Source organism: Triticum dicoccoides, chromosome 7A, assembly GCF_002162155.2.
Source record: "Triticum dicoccoides isolate Atlit2015 ecotype Zavitan chromosome 7A, WEW_v2.0, whole genome shotgun sequence".
In the NCBI taxonomy this organism is placed as follows: Eukaryota; Viridiplantae; Streptophyta; class Magnoliopsida; order Poales; family Poaceae; genus Triticum; species Triticum dicoccoides.
Window position 1 is genome coordinate 363773066 of NC_041392.1, and position 10553 is coordinate 363783618.

The window sequence follows — 10553 nt, forward strand, 5'->3', positions numbered from 1 at the left end:
AAATTCTTTGAACTTTTCAAACGCTTCAGACCCGTGTGTTTCATTAAGTAGATATACTCATATCTTCTCAAATCATCTGTGAAGGTCAGAAAATAACGATACCCACCGCGAGCCTCAACAATCATCAGACCGCATACATCGATATGTATTATCTCCAATAAGTCTATGGCTCGCTCCATTGTTCCATAAAACGGAGTCTTAGTCATCTTGCCCATGAGGCATGGTTCGCAAGCATCAAATGATTCATAATCAAGTGATTCCAAAAGTCCATCCGCATGGAGTTTCTTCATGCGCTTTAAACCAATATGACCTAAACGGCAGCGCCACATGTATGTTGCACTATCATTATCAACTTTGCATCTTTTGGCATCCATATTATGAATATGTGTATCACTACAATCGAGATTCAGTAAACCATTTATATTAAGTATATGACCATAGAAGGTTTTATTCATGTAAACAGAACAACAATTATTCTTTCACTTAAATGAATAACCGTATTGCAATAAACATGATCCAATCATATTCATGCTCAATGCAAACACTAAATAACATTTATTTTAGGTTCAACACTAATCCCGAAGGTAAAAGGAGTGTGCGATGGTGATCTTCTCAACCTTGGAATCATTTCCAACACACATCGTCACCTTGCCCTTAACTAGTCTCTATTCATTTTGCAACTCCTGTTTCGAGTTACTAATCTTAGTAACTGAACCGGTATCAAATAACCTGGGGTTACTATGAACACTAGTAAAGTACACATCAAAAACATGTATATCAAATGTACTTTTGTTCACTTTGCCATCCTTCTTATCCACCAAGTATTTGGGGTAGTTTCGCTTCGAGCGACCATTCTCTTTGTAGAAGAAGCACTCAGTTTCAAGCTTAGGTCTAGCTTTGGGCTTCTTCACGGGAGTGGCAACTTGCTTGCCATTCTTCTTGAAGTTCCCTTTCTTTCCCTTGCCCTTCTACTTGAAACTAGTGGTCTTGTCAACCATCAACACTTGATGCTTTTTGTTGATTTCTACCTTCGCCAATTTCAGCATCGCGAAGAGCTTGGGAATCGTTTCTGTTATCCCTTGCATATTACAGTTCATCACAAAGTTCTAGTAACTTGGTGATAGTGACTAGAGAACTCTGTCAATCACTATCTTATCTAGAAGATTAACTCCCACTTGACTCAAGTGATTGTAGTACTCAGACATTCTGTAACACCCACGATGCGGCTATATCTCCCACATGTCGGGGCATGACTTGGAGGCATAGCCGCATGGTAGGTTTGTCGCAAGAGGGGTAATCTTCACACAATCCCATGTACTGAATAAGAATGGGATAAAGAGTTGGCTTACAATCGCCACTTCACACATATAACAAGTTAAACGTACATCATCCAGAATACAATCAAGGTCCGACTACGGAACCAAAATAAAAGAAGACAACCCCAAATGATAGATCCCGGATCGTCCCAACTGGGCTCCACTACTGATCAACCGGAAAGACACAAAAAATGAACAAGATCTTCATCGAGCTCCCACTTGAGCTCATTTGTGTCATCTGCACTGGATCATCAGCACCTGCAACTGTTTGGAACTATCTGTGAGTCACGAGACTCAGCAATCTCACACCCGCGAGATCAAGACTATTTAAGCTTATGGGTAGGAAAGGGTAGTGAGATGGAGCTGCAGCAAGCACTAAGCATATATGGTTGCTAACTTACGCAAATAAGAGCGAGAAGAGGAGCAACGCAATGGTCACAAACTAGAAGTGATCAAGAAGTGATCCTGAAACTACTTACATTCAAGCATAACACAAGAACCGTGTTCACTTCCCGGACTCCGTCGAGAAGAGACCATCACGGCTACACACGCGGTTGATGCATTTTAATTAAGTCAAGTGTCAAGTTCTCTACAACCGGATATTAACAAATTCCCATCTGTCACATAACCGCGGGCACGGCTTTTGAATGTTCAAAACCCTGCAGGGGTGTCCCAACTTAGCCCATCACAAGCTCTCACGGTCAATGAAGGATATTTCTTCTCCCAGGAAGACCCGATTAGACACGGAATCCCGGTTACAAGACATTTCGACAATGGTAAAACAAGACCAGCAAAGCCGCCCGATGTGCCGACAATCCCGATAGGAGCTACACATATCTCGTTCTCAGGGCAACACCGGATAGGTCAAGCTAGAGTAAAACCAGCCCTCGAGTCGCCCCGAGGTGGCCCCGCAGGCTGCCCGGTTCGGACCAACACTTAGTTAAGCACTGGCCCGGCGGGGTTAAAATAAAGATGACCCTCGGGAGCATGACTCCCAAGGGAAAAGGTAGGTGGTGGTGAGGCAAATAGTAAAACCAAGGTTGGGCCTTGCTGGAGGAGTTTTATTCAAAGAGAACTCTCAAGGGGTCCCCATAACACCCAACCATGTAAGGAACGCAAAATCAAGGAACATAACACCGGTATGATGGAAACTAGGGCGGCAAGAGTGGAACAAAACACCAGGCATAAGGCCGAGCGTTCCACCCTTTACCAAGTATATAGATGCATTAATTAAATAAGAGATATTGTGATATCCCAACAATAACCATCTTCCAACATGGAACAAACTTCATCTACACCTACAACTAGCAACGCTATAAGAGGGGCTGAGCAAAAGCGGTAACATAGCCAAACAACTGTTTGCTAGGAAAGGTGGGTTAGAGGCTTGACATGGCAATATGGGAGGCATGATATAGCAAGTGGTAGGTAGTGTGGCATAGAAATAGAGCGAACAACTAGCAAGCAAAGATAGAAGTGATTTCGAGGGTATGGTCATCTTGCCTGAGATCCCGCAAGGAAGAAGAACAAGTCCATCAAGAAGACAAACGGATGAAGTCGAACGAATCCTCACAAACACGACGTTATCTGAACTAACCCGAAGAAGCAATACCAGAAAGAAGCAAACAACATAGTAAACAACCATCACATCAACATAGCATGATGCACAACCAAGTATGATGCATGTTCGGTTTAATGAGGCCTGGCATGGCAAAATGCACAAACAATACTACAAATTAAGTGGAGCTCAATATGCAACGAGTTGCATATTGCCGGACACCACCTTTGATTATTTAGTTCGATCTCATTTGTGTACCAACAATATTAAATGTTCTTAACATGGCAAGGGGTGAAGCAAATGGAAACTACCTATCTAGGCAAGTTAAAATGAGGCCGGAACAACAAGCAACAAGTCCGGAAAAATCCTCATGAGCATATATTAGATTTGGTACTTTTCTGTCCTAAACCGTATTTTAGAGTTGTTAAACATGCAAAGTAAAGCCACCATGTTAAACTATGCATTTTTCTACCCCAAATACATATAAACTTTATCAAGTTTGGAGCTATGGTTATTTAGTTATGAATTAAAGCATTTTAACATGGCACATGAGAAAATTTAAACAAACAACATTTTAAACATGGTTGAAAGTTGCATTTTATGAAACTAGACGAAATTCTAAACATTTTTCATATTTGGAGTTTTTACATATGATGCATAGTTCATGAGTTATAATACGCATGAAGACTAGGGACTAAACTATAAACTAGCAGTTTTTTGGATAAATAGGAAATTCGCTGAAAGAAAAAAAACAGACGCGGGCCGAAACTGCTAGCCCACCAGAAGGAAAAAAACATTGGGTGGCCTCACCATGGGCTTCGGCCCAGTCAGAGGAGGCGGCTGGTAGATCGAACGAGGTGGAGGGGAGCTGCTTGGGCTGGCCTCGCAGCATGCCTGGCGCGTAGCGCTTGAACGGGGCACGGTCAACACTCGAGCAGAGCGGGCGTCCTCTGCTCGACAAGAAGCAGAGCCGCGGCTGCACGGCCTTGGCGCAGATCCCGCGCAGAGGTGGCCCAGGCGGTCAATGAGGAGCACGGGGTCGAGGGGATCCTCCTGTCGAGCTACTGTGGGCGCGGAGGACGAGAGGAGGCGCGCACGATAGGGGCACCATGGGCGGCAGGCTCCTACAGAACGGCGACGAGAGGGTGCAGCGGCTACTGTTGTTGCTTGCCTCATGGAGGAACTCCGGCGAGGTTCAACGAGGAGGTCCGGGCGCGAGCAGAAGACCAGGACGGCGGGGAAGAGGTCAGAACGGAGCGGGACGCGGCGCTGGGACTTGGTGGGGCGACGGCTTCCTGGGACTTGGGCGGCTCGATGAAGAGGAGCAGCAGCGGATAGGCGCGGCGGCGAAACATGTGGATCAGGTCGGCCATCACTGGATCCGGGTAACGGCGACCGGGACTAAACTCAACGGCGGGGCTGTGATACGTCTCCAACGTATCTATAATTTTTGATTGCTCCATGCTATATTATCTACTATTTTGGACTATATTGGGCTTTATTTTCCACTTTTATATCATTTTTGGGACTAACCTATTAACCGGAGGCCCAACCCAGAATTGTTGTTTTTTGCCAATTTCAGTATTTCGGAGAAACAGAATATGAAACGGAGTCCAAACGGAATAAAACCTTCGGGAACGTGATTTTCTCACCGAACATGATCCAGGAGACTTGGACCCTACTCCAAGGAGTCAAAGAGGCGGTCACGAGGGTGGGGGCGCGCCCACCCCCCTAGGGCGCGCCCCCCTGCCTCGTGGGCCCCTCGGTGCTCCACCGGTGTACTCCTTCCTCCTATATATACCTACGTACCCCCAAACGATCAGAAGAGGAGCCAAAAATCTAATTCCACCACCGCAACTTTCTGTATCCACAAGATCCCATCTTGGGGCCTGTTTCGGAGCTCCGCCGGAGAGGGCCGTCATCACGAAGGGCTTCTACATCATCATAGCCCCTCCGATGAAGTGTGAGTAGTTTACCTCAGACCTTTGGGTCCATAGTTAGTAGCTAGATGGCTTCTTCTCTCTTTTTGGATCTCAATACAAAGTTCTCCCCCTCTCTCATGGAGATCTATTCGATGTAACCTTCTTTTTGAGGTGTGTTTGTTGAGACCCATGAATTGTGGGTCTATGATCAAGTCTATCTATGAATAATATTTGAATCTTCTCTGAATTCTTTTATGTATGATTACTTATCTTTGCAAGTCTCTTCGAATTATCAGTCTGGTTTGGCCTACTAGATTGGTTTTTCTTGCCATGGGAGAAGTGCTTAGCTTTGGGTTCGATCTTGCGGTGTCCTTTCCCAGTGATAGAAGGGGCAGCAAGGCACGTATTGCATCGTTGCCATCGAGGATAACAAGATGGGGTTTATTTCATATTGCATGAATTTATCTCTCTACATCATGTCATCTTGCTTAAAGCATTACTCTGTTTTTAACTTAATACTCTAGATGCATGCTGGATAGCGGTCGATGAGTGGAGTAATAGTAGTAGATGCTGAATCATTTCGGTCTACTTGTCACGGACGTGATGCCTATATACATGATCATGCCTAGATATTCTCATAACTATGCTCAATTCTGTCGATTGCTCAACAGTAATTTGTTCACCCACCGTAGAATACTTATGCTCTTGAGAGAAGCCACTAGTGAAACCTATGGCCCCTGGGTCTATTCTCATCATATCAATCTCCATCACTTTAATCTTGCTTTGCTTTTTACTTTGCCTTTTACTTTTCACTTTGCATCTCTATACCAAAAATACCAAAAATATTATATATATCAGATCTCACTCTCGTAAGTGACCGTGAAGGGATTGAAAACCCCTAATCGCGTTGTTGCGAGTAGCTATCGTTTTGTGCAGGTACGAGGGACTTGAGTGTGGCCTCCTACTGGATTGATACCTTGGTTCTCAAAAAGCGAGGGAAATACTTACGCTACTCTGCTGCATCATCCCTTCCTCTTCGGGGAAATCCAACGCAAGCTCAAGAGGTAGCACACTGCTCCAAATCCACGGTAGCGGCGGCGAGCTCCTGCGAGAGGAACGAGAGGGAGAGAGAGAGGTTAGAGAAGAAAGGAGCCTCGGGAAGGAGGAGGAAGGACAGGGAGGAGGCCGGTCCTGGTGGCTGGGTTCGCCGGCTGCGACGGTGCCATGGAGGGAGGAGAGGGGATCAAGGGCGGCTGCGCTGAAAACCAGGAGGTGGTCGGGGGCTGCTGGGGTTGAGGGATGGATCCCGAGAGATTTGAGTGGGTGGCGGCGCATGATGGGATGGATGGGACATCTCCTAAAAATTAGGGTTTGGTCTGGTTATAAATAGGTAGGGAAACTAGATGCTGGCGATTTGGTCCCTCCAATCAATATCGAACGTTCCGGAAAAATAGACTAGGGAGACCAAATAAGAAAACGGTGATGTTTTATAGATGTTAGGGGATGATCCGGACCCAACGGTGATGACTGAGTGGGTCGGGTTCAGGGAAGTTTCGAACACGCGTGAGGGGTCGATGCATTGTGCAAAGAGGGGTAGGCTTGCCTAGGTGGACTGTGAAGAGGAGTTGGGTTGAGATGAGAGGGAAGGGAAGGCAACCCGGCAACAGTTTTCGGAGACCGAAACGTCCGAATGATACGTAAGCTTGGGAGAATAGTGATTGCACAAGCTTCGGAGAGAATGAAATTAATGATACGTAATTGCCCTACTCATGGTTTGAATTTGTGGATGATTATACAAAATTTTATGCCGGATAGAATTTTGCTTCTAGAAATCTTTTAGATTCGGCCGCGGGAGGCACTTTTATGGAAATCACTTTAGGAGATGCTACTAAACTCCTAGATAATATTATGGTTAATTATTCTCAATGGCATACTAAAAGATCTTCTAATAAAAAAGTGCATGCGATAGAAGAAATCAATGTTTTGAGTGGAAAGATGGATGAACTTATGAAATTATTTGCTACTAAGAGTGTTTCTTCTGATCCTAATGATATGCCTTTGTCTACTTTGATTGAGAATAACAATGAATCTATGGATGTGAATTTTGTTGGTAGGAATAATTTTGGTAACAACACTTATAGAGGGAATTTTAATCCTAGGCCATATCCTAGTAATTATTCTAATAATTATGGGAATTCCTACAACAACTCTTATGGAAATTATAATAAGATGCCCTCTGAATTTGAGAATAGTGTTAAAGAGTTTATGAATTCACAAAAGAATTTTAATGCTTTGCTTGAAGAGAAATTGCTTAAAGTTGATGATTTGGCTAGGAACGTTGATAGAATTTCTCTTAAGGTTGATTCTTTAAAGCTTAGATCTATTCCTCCTAAGCATGATATCAATGAGTCTCTCAAAGCCATGAGAATTTCCATTGATGAGTGCAAGGAAAGAACCGCTAGGATGCGTGCTTCCAAAGATGCCTTTATTAAAGCGTGTTCTTCCAATTCCTATGAAAATCAAGATGAAGATCTAAAAGTTATTGATGTGTCTCCTATTAAATCTTTGTTTTGCAATATGAATCTTGATGAAACTGAATATGATCTTCCTTTACCTAGAAGGCGTTCTAAAAATTCGGAGTATTTAGATCTTTATGATGAAATTGATGAAAGTCGGATTGAAAGAAATAAAAATCTAGATGTTGCTAAACCCACTATATTGGATTTCAAGGAATTTAATTATGAAAGTTGCTCTTTAATTGGTTGTATTTCCTTGTTGCAATCCGTGCTAAATTCTCCACATGCTTATAGTCAAATGAAAGCCTTCACCGAACATATTGTTGATGCCTTGATGCAATCTTATGAAGAAAAACCTGAGTTGAAAGTTTCTATCCCTAGAAAACGCTATGATGAGTGGGAACCAACTATTAAAATTAAAATTAAAGATCATGAGGTTTATGCTTTGTGTGATTTGGGTGCTAGTGTCTCCACTATCCCAAAACTTTGTGTGATTTGCTAGATTTCCGCAATTTTGATGATTGCTCTCTAAACTTGCATCTTGCGGATTCTACTATTAAGAAACCTATGGGAAGGATTAATGATGTTCTTATTGTTGCAAATAAAAATTATGTGCCCATAGATTTCATTGTTCTTGATATAGATTGCAATCCTTCTTGCCCTATTATTCTTGGTAGACCTTTCCTTAGAATGGTTGGTGCGATTATTGATATGAAGGAAGGGAATATTAGATTTCAATTTCCATTAAAAAAGGGCATGGAACACTTTCCAAGAAAGAAAATAAAATTGCCATATGAAACTATCATGAGAGCCACTTATGGATTGCCTAAGAAAGATGGCAATACCTAGATCTATCCTCGCTTTTATGCCTAGCTATAAGGCTTTAAAGAAAAGCGCTTGTTGGGAGTCAACCCAATATTTATCCTTGCTATTATTAATAAATAAATTATTTAGCCTCTGTTTTGGTTGTGTTTTTTGTGTTTAATTAGTGTTTGTGCCAAGTAGAACCGTTGGGAAGACTTGGGGAAAGTCTTGTTGAACTTCCTGTAAAAAACAGAAACTTTAGCGCTCACAAGAACTGCTGTAATTTTTATTTGGAGAGTGATATTTAGTTAATTATTTTTGCAGATGACTAATAGATAAATTCCTCACGTCCAGCAATTTATTTTAGAATTTTTGGGGTTCCAGATATTGCACTAGCTACAGATTACTACAGACTGTTCTGTTTTTGACAGATTTCTGTTTTTCGTGTGTTGTTTGCTTATTTTGATGATTCTATGGTTAGTAAAATAGTTTATAATCCATAGAGAAGTTGGAATACAGTAGGTTTAACACCAATATAAACAAAGAATGAGTTCATTACAGTACCTTGAAGTGGTTTTTTGTTTTCTTTCGCTAACGGAGCTCACGAGTTTTCTACTTTAAGTTTTGTGTTGTGAAGTTTTCAAGTTTCGGGTGAATTCTTGTGATGGATTATGGAACAAGGAGTGGTAAGAGCCTAAGCTTGGGGATGCCCATGGCACCCCCAAGATAATCCAAGGACACCAAAAATTCAAAGCTTTGGGATGCCCCGGAAGGCATCCCCTCTTTCGTCCACTTCCATCGGTAATTTACTTGGAGCTATATTTTTATTCACCAACATGATATGTGTTTTGCTTGGAGCATCTTGTATTATTTGTCCCTTTGGTTTCTAGTGTGCCACAATCATCCTTTCTGTACACACCTTTTGAGAAAGCCATACATGAATTAGAATTTGATAGAATACTTTATGTGCTTCACTTATATCTTCTTGAGCTAAGTAGTTTTGCTCTATGTGCTTCACTTATATCTTTTGAGCGCTATAATTTTGCTCTATGTGCTTCACTTAGATTTTTTAGAGCACGGTGGTGGATTTGTTTTAAAGAAACTATTGATCTCTCATTCTTCACTTAAATTATTTTGAGAGTCTTAATAGCATGGTAATTTGCTTAATAATAACATGCTTGGTATTCAAGATTTGTGAAACTTTCTTTTGAGTGTGTTGAATACTAAGAAAAGTTGGATGCTTGATAATTGTTTTGAGATATGGAGGTAGTAATATCAAAGTCATGCTATTAGAGTAATTGTGAATTTGAGAAGTGCTTGAGTTAAAGTTTGCAAGTCCCGTAGCATGCACGTATGGTAAACGTTATGCAACAAATTTGAAACATGAGGTGTTATTTGATTGTCCTCCTTATGAGTGGTGGTCGGGGACGAGCGATGGTCTTTTCCTACCAATCTATCCCCCTAGGAGCATGCGCGTAATACTTTGGTTTTTGATGGCTTGTATATTTTTGCAATAAGTATATGAGTTCTTTATGACTAATGTTGAGTCCATGGATTATACGCACTCTCACCTTCCATCATTGCTAGCCTCTACGGTACCGTGCATTGCCCTTTCTCACATCGAGAGTTGGTGCAAACTTCGCCCGTGCATCCAAACCCCGTGATATGATACGCTCTTTCACACATAAACCTCCTTATATCTTCCTCAAAACAGCCACCATACCTACCTATTATGGCATTTCCATAGCCATTCCGAGATATATTGCCATGCAACTTTCCACCGTCCAGTTTATCATGACACATCCATCATTGTCATATTGCTTAGAATGATCATGTAGTTGACATAGTATTTGTGGCAAAGCCACCGTTCATAATTTTTTCATACTTGTCACTCTTGATTCATTGCATATCCCGGTACACCACCGGAGGCATCCATATAGAGTCATACTTTGTTCTAGTATCGAGTTGTAATCATTGAGTTGCAAATAAATAAAAGTGTGATGATCATCATTCAATAGAGCATTGTCCCAAAAAAAGAAGAAGAGAAAGGCCAAAGAAAAAAAAGAAGGCCCAAAAAAGAGAAAATAAATAAAAAGGGGCAATGCTACTATTTCTTTTTCCACACTTGTGCTTCAAAGTAGCACCATGTTCTTCATATAGAGAGTCTCTTGAGTTATCACTTTCATATACTAGTGGGAATTTTCATTATAGAACTTGGCTTGTATATTCCAACAATGGGCCTCCTCAAGTGCCGTAGGTCTTCGTGAGCAAGCAAGTTGGATGCACACCCACTTAGTTTCTTTTGTTGAGCTTTCATACATTTATACCTCTAGTGCATCTGTTGCATGGCAATCCCTACTCCTTGCATTAACATCAATCGATGGGCATCTCCATAGCCCATTGATTAGCCTCGTTGATGTGAGACTTTCTCCTTTTTTTC